This window comes from Coregonus lavaretus (assembly GCF_964263955.1).
Source record: "Coregonus lavaretus genome assembly, chromosome: 7".
Lineage (NCBI taxonomy): Eukaryota > Metazoa > Chordata > Actinopteri > Salmoniformes > Salmonidae > Coregonus > Coregonus lavaretus.
In genome coordinates this window covers 33,420,069-33,430,486 of record NC_139994.1, presented here as the reverse complement: position 1 = coordinate 33,430,486, position 10,418 = coordinate 33,420,069, and positions in this window count along the sequence as shown.

Below are 10,418 nucleotides of genomic sequence, written 5' to 3'. Positions count from 1 at the left end.
ACCCATCTACACACAATTCCCCATAATGACAAAGTGAAAACATGTTTTTAGAAAATGTTGCAAATTTATTGAAAATGAAATACATAAATATCTAATTTACATAAGTGTTCACACCTCTGAGTCAATACTTTGTAGAAGCACCTTTTGGCAGTAATTAGAGCTGTAAGTCTTTCTGGGTAAGTCTCTAACATTGTCATGAATCCCGCTTCCTGAGTCGGTTTCTGTCTGAGTTGCCTGTTTTTGTCCTGGAGTAGTTTTTTCCTGAGTTTCCTGAACGCACCCTGTCTGGTTGCCGGGCGACGAAGCAAGGCGGGATATCTCTCCATTACCCGCACCTGCATCTCATCAGCTATCTGCACACCTGGTTCTGATCATCACTTCTCCACTTCATAAGCTCTGACCTGACATCCATTCCCTGCCGGATCGTTAGCCATGATCAGTATGTTGTGCCTGCGTATCAGCCTCAGATTACTAAGAGTTAGTTTTGCTGTTCTGTACTTTTTGCTTGCTGTGAACTCACCTTCGATTACTCTGTCTACAGTTACTCTCCCGGAACATTCACTCCACCACTGCCTGGTCGTCTGTGGCTTCAGAGACATCATTGGATCTGCCCATTCACTCCCACCAACTAACCTCCATTGCCAGCTCTGTCACCTGGATTCTCCTGCTTCCACATTTAAGTCTTTAAATAAATACTCACCTTCATTCAACTCACCTTGTCCTGGTCTGCTTCTGGGTTCTGCTTTAGAGAATCGTGACAAACATGATGACTAAACCGGCTCTGCGTGTGCGCCATCGTGCGCATGTTGAGTTTGTCTATCCCCACCAGACGCGATCAGGACAAGCAGGCTGAAATATCAAAATGAACTGAACCAACTATATTAATTTGGGGACATTTCAAAACACATATGAAACATTCATGGACATTTAGCTAGCTAGCTTGTTAGCTAATTTGTCCTGGGATATAAACATTGGGTTGTTATTTTTTGCTGGATCTTTGTAGAATATCAACCCATTTTCAGTCACACAAAATCGTGTATTCTCTACTCCAACAGTTAATCCATAGATAAAATGGGAAACCTAGTTAGTTTCTAGTAATCTCTCCTAGTTCAGTCTTCTTCTTCTGTGGATTGTATATGGTGGTTGGCAACCAACTTTAAGGTGCATTACTGCAACCAACTGGACTGGAGTGTGGACCTCATTCATCTTTCAATCACCCACGTGGGTATATGCTCCTAAAAATCAATGAGGAGATGGGAGAGGCAGAACTTGCAGCGAGTCAAGTGTCTAAAATAGAACCAACTTCTTGATGCGCGCGAGCAGTTTGGATGAATTGATTGAGTAACATGTATATGTACATTTTGCAACGCTCGCGCACTCAACACGGCCGGTGTGGTCAGCAGGTAAGAGCTTTCCACACCTGGATTGTGCAACATTTGCACATTATTATTTTCAAAATTATTGAAGTGCTGTCTAATTGGTTGTTGATCATTGCTAGACAAAGATTTTCAGGTCTTGCCATAGATTTTCAAGTAGATTTAAGTCAAAACTGTAACTCGGCCACTCAGGAACATTCACTGTCTTCTTGGTAAGCAACTCCAGTGTAGATTTGTCCTTGTATTTTAGGTTATTGTCCTGCTGAAAGGTGAATTAATCTCCCAGTTTCTGGTGGAAAGCAGACTGAACCAGGTTTTCCTCTAGGATTTTGCCTGTGCTTAGCTCCATTCCGTTTCTTTTTATCCTGAAAAACTCCCCCGTCCTTAATGATTACAAGCATACCCATAACATGATGCAGCCACAACTATGCTTGAAAATATGGAGAGTGGTACTCAGTAATGTGTTGTACTGGATTTGCCCCAAACATAACACTTTGTATTCAGGCCAAAAAGTTAATTGCTTTGCCAATTGTTTTTGCAGTATCACTTTAATGCCTTGTTGTAAACAATGCATATTTTCGAATATTTGCAGTCTGTACAGTCTTCCTTCTTTTCTCTCGGTCAATTAGGTTAGTATTGTGGAGTAACTACAATGTTGTTGATCCATCTTCTGTTTTCTCCTATCACAGCCGTTAAACTCTGTAACTGTTTTAAAGTCACCATTGGCCTCATGAGCGATTTCCTTCCTCTCCGGCAACTGAGTTAGGAAGGACGCCTGAGAGGTGTTAAAGAAGCTGACATTTTAGTATGCTTTTAAACGTTGTGGTTGTTTGTCATCAGTGTTTTAGTGAGGCAGGCATATAGAGATTTGTAATCGGTTTCTCTGTTTGCAGACTTGGCCTGAGAGGTTTACATGTATGTCAAGCACCTTCTATAGAACAAAATTCCACTCAGGATGTTTGCCTGCTTCTTGTTAATCTGACAAACATTGCAAATGTAAGCTGAGACTGAGACTGAAGAAGCCGGTCTCTCTCTGTAAAGCTCATATGAGGGCATATTACTAATACAAATGTGTATGATTTCTTTGGGCACATGGGTGTATTTTTGGATTTAAGTGAAGCAGATGAAGTTACTCAAATAAAGTTAGTACAGGGTTTGTGTTTACACCTTGTGGTGAGTGAGGAGGCTGTGTTGGCCGTTTGGTGTTCCACATGTGCGTACGTCAGCAATAGCTGTGCTTATGACTTACATCACGGCCTCTATGGCCTCCACCTTGTGGCTTGGCCATCTTACTGTGCTGAAAATATGACACACACACACATACACACATACAGTACACATGCATGCGCGCGCAGGGCTGGAACTCAGTCAGGTCTCAACTTACTATTGAGAGTAAGAATAGTAGAATACACCAGGAGCAATTTCGAAATTTGGTTTTGCATCAGCAATTTTTATCTTGTTAAGTCAGCCACAGTCACTCAATTAGCCATGTCAGCTAACAATTTTTACATTGGTACACTGTTAAAATAGAAATACTCAAAACACCATGATTGTGTAGTAAAACCATGAAAAGTAGTGCACCTCAGCTGAGATATAGTGTTTGGAGGGTGTTTGAATGTACAAATAATGTATTTAAAAATGGAATGGAAGTACTCCAAAACACCCAAATTGCTCCTTCAATCTGAATATTTGTGTTTTTAAGAGAGTGTTGTGAAAACACTTTTTGGTGTTTTAGTGCATGTAAAAGGCAGTATCAAAACACAAAAATAATGTTTTGGCAGACTGTGTCCCTCATACAATCAAATTGTTTTAAATTGCCAATGGTTTATAGCTTAAATATTGATTGCTGATGATTTTCAGTCAATATTATTATTAACATTTTAAAGAAGACACCAGGAATGTAATACTTTTCCTAGGGTAGATAATGACACTAATTATAGGATACAGTTGCCAGGCCCATTGTGAGATTATAAATAATGTTACAATCAAAATGTTTATGGCTATTTAAGTTATAGCAGACGTATCATGTATAAAGTGGGCCTTCATCGCTGGTATCCATGTGGGAAGGTGGATGTGAAACCAGGTCTCCTGCTTGTCAAAACACAGCCTTAGTCCACTCGACCAGCATTCAGGACTGAACTGATGTGCTGAACCACCCATTTTACACTGAGCACATTGGGCCCGATTCAGACTGTAGGAAAGTAGACTTTAACGTGGACTCAATAAAACATGGACTTAAGTCCGTGTTAAATAAACTTATCTCAAGTCTGAATAGGGCCTAGGGGGAATATTTACTTTTAATGTGCTTTGTTTATACAGATTAGAAACAGGAGGAGACATAGAAGGAATTAAAGTTGGACAGGCGGAAATTGAACCCCAGAATGCTGGGTCAGACAGTAAGGTGGCAAATTTTACCCACTTAACAACAATGCACATACCATGTGAAGAATTTGGGCCTACATATCAGAAGATAAAAAAATTTGATTACTGGAAAAATTTGAACTTCTGAGGTATGGAGGTGGAGAGAGGGCATTTGTGGCAGGTGCACACCTGGAAATGCTATGGTCAAGCATAAAAACAGGCAAGTTTGAGGGTGCCTCCCAATTATTTATATATACACTACATGACTGTTAGGGAGGCTGTCACGATCGTCGGGAACAGAGGAGGACCAAGGCGCAGTGTGGAATGCGAACATATTTATTTTTATAAAGTATCACACGAAAACGTGACGTCCCTGGTTACATACACAAACCAACACGGAACAAGAAACCACACCAAATGAATGCCTAACGGCTACTTAAGTATGGCTCCCAATCAGAGACAACGAGCTACAGCCGTCTCTGATTGGGAGCCACCCTGGCCAACATAGAAATACAACAACTAGAACAAACACAAAAGAAAACTCACACCCTGGCTCAACATACTAGAGTCCCCAGAGCCAGGGCGTGACAGTACCCCCCCCTAAAGGCGCGGACTCCGACCGCGCCAACCAAATACCACAGGGGAGGGACCGGGTGGGCACTCCGCATTGGCGGTGGATCCGGCTCCGGGCATGATCCCCACTCCCTCTCTAACCCCCCAAAGTACCCCTGGTCCGGTCTGGCCCTGCTGACCGGAGCTGGACTGCACACTGGTGGAGCGGATTGCTCTAGCTCCGGCGTGAAGCAGCTGACCCGTGCTGAACCAGGCACCGGTGGAACAGGCACGGGCTGTGCCGGACTGACGACGCACACCACTGGCTTGGTGTGGGGAGCAGGAACGGGCCGGACCGGGCTGACGAAGCGCACCACTGACTTGGTGCGGGGAGCAGGAACGGGCCGAGCCGGGCTGACGAAGCGCACCACTGACTTGGTGCGGGGAGCAGGAGCGGGCAGAGCTGGGCTGACGAAACGCACCACTGACTTGGTGCGGGGAGCAGGAGCGGGCCGAGCCGGGCTGACGAAGCGCACCACTGACTTGGTGCGGGGAGCAGGAGCGGGCCGAGCTGGGCTGACGAAACGCACCATTGGCTTGGTGCGGGGAGCAGGAACAGGCCGGGCAGGGCTGGCGACGCGCACCATTGGCTTGGTGCGGGCAGCAGGAACAGGCCGGACCGGGCTGACGACGCGCACCACTGGCTTGGTGCGGGGAGCAGGGACGGGCCGAACCGGGCTGGCGACGCACACCACAGGCTCGGTGCGAGGGACAGGAACAGGCCGGACCGTACTGGGGACACACACCACTGGCCCTACGCGGGGATCAGGAACGGGCCGGACCGGACTGGTAACACACCCCAGTACCTCTCGCCGTGCCTCTACACTCTCCTCCCCTTTAGTGACCAGTGGCCCCCGTAACCTGGCGGCCTCCTCTACTAACCGCTCCATCGCGGCCCCCTGCTGCCCCGTCGTCCACGGCGTGAGCCCCCCCCTAAAAATTTTCTGGGCGTCTCTCCTACCCGTGGACCAGGTCTCCATGTCCCTCGCCAGACTTTCGCCCTTCTGCTTCCAAGTCCGGCCCTTCTCTTCCTCACCCGGCTTGACCCAGTCGAGGAGGCGAAGGAGATCTGCTAGAGATCTCCCTGGCGATGGCTCCTGGACACGCTGCTTGGTCCAGTCTTGGTGGTTTCTTCTGTCACGATCGTCGGGAACAGAGGAGGACCAAGGCGCAGCGTGGAATGCGAACATATTTATTTTTATAAAGTATCACACGAAAACGTGACTCCCTGGTTACATACACAAACCAACACGGAACAAGAAACCACACCAAATGAATGCCTAACGGCTACTTAAGTATGGCTCCCAATCAGAGACAACGAGCTACAGCCGTCTCTGATTGGGAGCCACCCTGGCCAACATAGAAATACAACAACTAGAACAAACACAAAAGAAAACTCACACCCTGGCTCAACATACTAGAGTCCCCAGAGCCAGGGCGTGACAGAGGCGCTGTGTTGAAGGCACCACGCCTCCATCTTGGTACACCCTCACCATTGTAAAACATATTTTGGAAGCTATAGAAATGCATTTATTAATGTCTACAGACACCTTAATTCATACTTTTAAATATATTTGTGAGATAAATGAAAAAATATTTTAAAACATTGTCCTTAAAGTATCATTTTTAGAGATAACTAATTTTACTGTCCCCACTACAATAAACAAATTCTTTAAATACATGTAATTTTGTCCTTTAAACATTTAATTGAAATACTTTAGAATTCTATTCATTCCTATGGAGGACTGCTCCTAGTGGGGAGTGCGAATATAGCCGACCGATGGCTTCAATGCCTCTCAATGGCCAATACATAGTATCCGCAATCCAGAGTTTATATACATCATTGGCGCCTGCCCTGTATTCGGGTCCTTCATAAACTCATACAGGTGAGAGCCTGGTTTTAACACAGATTATGGGTATACTGACACTGATACGTGTCTCTTAGCCCTAACAATGGGAGTCGTTGTCCACAAAGCAACACAGCGGGCTATCTAACTCTCGCCTATCCTTTCTTTGGATTGGTGGATACATCTCATTATTGTAATCCTTTTTTTTAAATATTAAATGAGGGTTGTTGATGTCAACCGCCTGTATTCAATGGAGAAAGATGCTATGTTCCTAGCCTCATCCCATGAATATGTATAGCCTATATCTCGAGAAAACTCTGATGTAAAATGTTTTTTCTCAAAGTTTCCGGGATGTCAAGTGTCCTACTTATATCAGTACACTCGTAGCAACTTGGCATTACAAAACGTATATTAGATCAAATAAAACTCATATAGCAAATAAGCCATACATTTTTTGTTGACCAAATTCGATACTCTCTCATTGACCTCCATACAAAAACGTCATACTTGGTAAGCGAAACAACCAAAAAACAGGGCCTAGGCTCTTCCTCTTCCTCTCTGGTTTTAATGTCTATGGTGAGAGCACACCAAACTCTCAGGCCAAACTCTCCAAAACAATCCAAGAAATTAGGCTTCAGTGAAAACGTGAGTACAAAATGTCATCACATTGAAGAAGGAAATTCACTCAATAAGAACGTTGGTTTTGTGTAGCATTTCGTCCGCTAATGCTACAAGTCAAACAGCCATTTTGATTCATTGATCAGTTTTCTTGATGCTATATGTAGTTAGTTGTTAATTGACACTGCTTACACCTTTCGTGCACATGTTTTTTATGCAAATTAAGGCCTGCTTTTTAGTTAATACTGCTGGCTTGTTTGCCTACTAGCTGTATGAGTTTTTTGTTGATGATGTATGACCGAAGTGCTATATGCTAGCTACACTAAATAGTCACTGCCAATTTAGCCTTCTCTAGCTTTGGCCTACCACAACACATGTTATTGCATCCCATTTTTGACATATTGTGGTAACACTTTACTTGACACCCAGCGTCATAACACGTTATGACACAGTCATAACCATGTCATAATATGTCATAACAGCTGACATAACTTGTCATAACCTGTTTATAATATGTCATAACACTGTCATGACACATATATTTAGACCTGTTGTGACATATATTGCGTTATTTTATGGCTGGTTATGACACCTACATAAGACTGTCAAAACCCACAAAACCTACCACACAAGGCAAAACATTCCATTACACCATAGCCTACGTGTCAACAGTATGTTTATGTTATGTATATTTTGGTGAAATTGACCATATCAAATTATCATTGTAATTGCGCACACATTGATGTCAGACATGCACCTATCCCAATGCTCTACTGCTGATGACTGGGATGAATGCAGGAGCAGATTTCAGGAGCCGGAGAACACACATTATTTTTGACTGATGACTGATATAAGGGAATGTACGTGACCTAATTACGCATTAATGTAATATCATTATTATTATTATTTACTATTTCTCTGTCTCCCTGCAGAATGAAACATACATACAAACTAAGTTACCCACCGTCTGGCCAGTCCTAACCAAAGCCAATCAAGATAAGAATCACAGACTAATGTCAACTGAACTGTCAATCAAATCAACTGTACTGTGATTCCATCCAAACAACTTTCCATGCCATGTACCATCATCTGAATATAAAGACTCAGGTCAGATGCATTCGCATGATGGATGACTGGTGGATTGCGTTGAGCCGTGGGCTGAAGTTTTGTACAATTTTTGTATGTGCTACTGCTATCGTTAGCAGTCATTGCCTGTATTGTTTTTCCATGAATGTGAAATATAATGCCATATTTCCGTTGATTTGGAAGAATATGAATATGATAAATACCTTACAGTTCTTTGAACTGTCTTACTTTATAAATACAGAAAATGTGAAAGACCTGTTAATGTTTTGTTGTCATTTGATCAGTTGCAAAGAAAAGAGAAAGCATTTCAAGCTTCAAATCATGTCTTGAAAAAGTAATTTTGTACACAATAATTATTATCCTGGACAAACTTATTAATTAGTATTTTCACAAAACTATATTTTCTCGTGTTCTTTGTTTGAGCATAATACTGTACATTGGACCTTTTGGAATTACTGATGAGGAGTTAATCAGTATTTACAGTATTTGGAAACTCCAGAAGAAGGGTTCTAATTCTGCACTAGACAGGACTTGTAACACCATCATAGTGTTTAGGAGCTTTAGAGAGCGTAAACAACACCAAAAGAGAAGGGATCTAATTCTGCACTACACAGGACTCAAAACACCATAATAGTGTTTTCAACCTTTTCTGGGTTAGTGCTCCAAGTCTCTGGCAAGGTGTTGCACAACTCTTGATTAAGTGGCGTTTCAACCTACCATGTCATGTTTCAGAACACCTCAGGATGAATGTTTCAGTACACCTTAAAGGGACATTTTTAAAAATGTCAACGTCATATTCATAATCTCCAGCACCACCCAAACATCAACATACAGTGGGGGAAAAAAGTATTTAGTCAGCCACCAATTGTGCAAGTTCTCCCACTTAAAAAGATGAGAGAGGCCTGTAATTTTCATCATAGGTACACGTCAACTATGACAGACAAATTGAGGAAAAAAAATCCAGAAAATCACATTGTAGGATTTTTTATGAATTTATTTGCAAATTATGGTGGAAAATAAGTATTTGGTCACCTACAAACAAGCATGATTTCTGGCTCTCACAGACCTGTAACTTCTTCTTTAAGAGGCTCCTCTGTACTCCACTCGTTACCTGTATTAATGGCACCTGTTTGAACTTGTTATCAGTATAAAAGACACCTGTCCACAACCTCAAACAGTCACACTCCAAACTCCACTATGGCCAAGACCAAAGAGCTGTCAAAGGACACCAGAAACAAAATTGTAGACCTGCACCAGGCTGGGAAGACTGAATCTGCAATAGGTAAGCAGCTTGGTTTGAATAAATCAACTGTTGGAGCAATTATTAGGAAATGGAAGACATACAAGACCACTGATAATCTCCCTCGATCTGGGGCTCCACGCAAGATCTCACCCCGTGGGGTCAAAATGATCACAAGAACGGTGAGCAAAAATCCCAGAACCACACGGGGGGACCTAGTGAATGACGTGCAGAGAGCTGGGACCAAAGTAACAAAGCCTACCATCAGTAACACACTACTCCGCCAGGGACTCAAATCCTGCAGTACGAGACGTGTCCCCCTGCTTAAGCCAGTACATGTCCAGGCCCGTCTGAAGTTTGCTAGAGTGCATTTGGATGATCCAGAAGAGGATTGGGAGAATGTCATATGGTCAGATGAAACCAAAATATTACTTTTTGGTAAAAACTCAACTCGTCGTGTTTGGAGGACAAAGAATGCTGAGTTGCATCCAAAGAACACCATACCTACTGTGAAGCATGGGGGTGGAAACATCATGCTTTGGGGCTGTTTTTCTGTAAAGGGACCAGGACGACTGATCCGTGTAAAGGAAAGAATGAATGGGGCCATGTATCGTGAGATTTTGAGTGAAAACCTCCTTCCATCAGCAAGGGCATTGAAGATGAAACGTGGCTGGGTCTTTCAGCATGACAATGATCCCAAACACACCGCCCGGGCAACGAAGGAGTGGCTTCGTAAGAAGCATTTCAAGGTCCTGGAGTGGCCTAGCCAGTCTCCAGATCTCAACCCCATAGAAAATCTTTGGAAGGAGTTGAAAGTCCGTGTTGCCCAGCGACAGCCCCAAAACATCACTGCTCTAGAGGAGATATGCATGGAGGAATGGGCCAAAATACCAGCAACAGTGTGTGAAAACCTTGTGAAGACTTACAGAAAATGTTTGACCTGTGTCATTGCCAACAAAGGGTATATAACAAAGTATTGAGAAACTTTTGTTATTGACCAAATACGTATTTTCCACCATAATTTGCAAATAAATTCATTAAAAATCCTACAATGTGATTTTCTGGAGAAAATAAATCTCATTTTGTCTGTCATAGTTGACGTGTACCTATGATGAAAATTACAGGCCTCTCTCATCTTTTTAAGTGGGAGAACTTGCACAATTGGTGGCTGACTAAATACTTTTTTTCCCCACTGTATGTGAAAATTGTGTGTCTCTGTTTTGTAGTAAAAAAGATAGAGGAAGATAAGTGTTTCCAAGACATCATCGGTGTGCATCG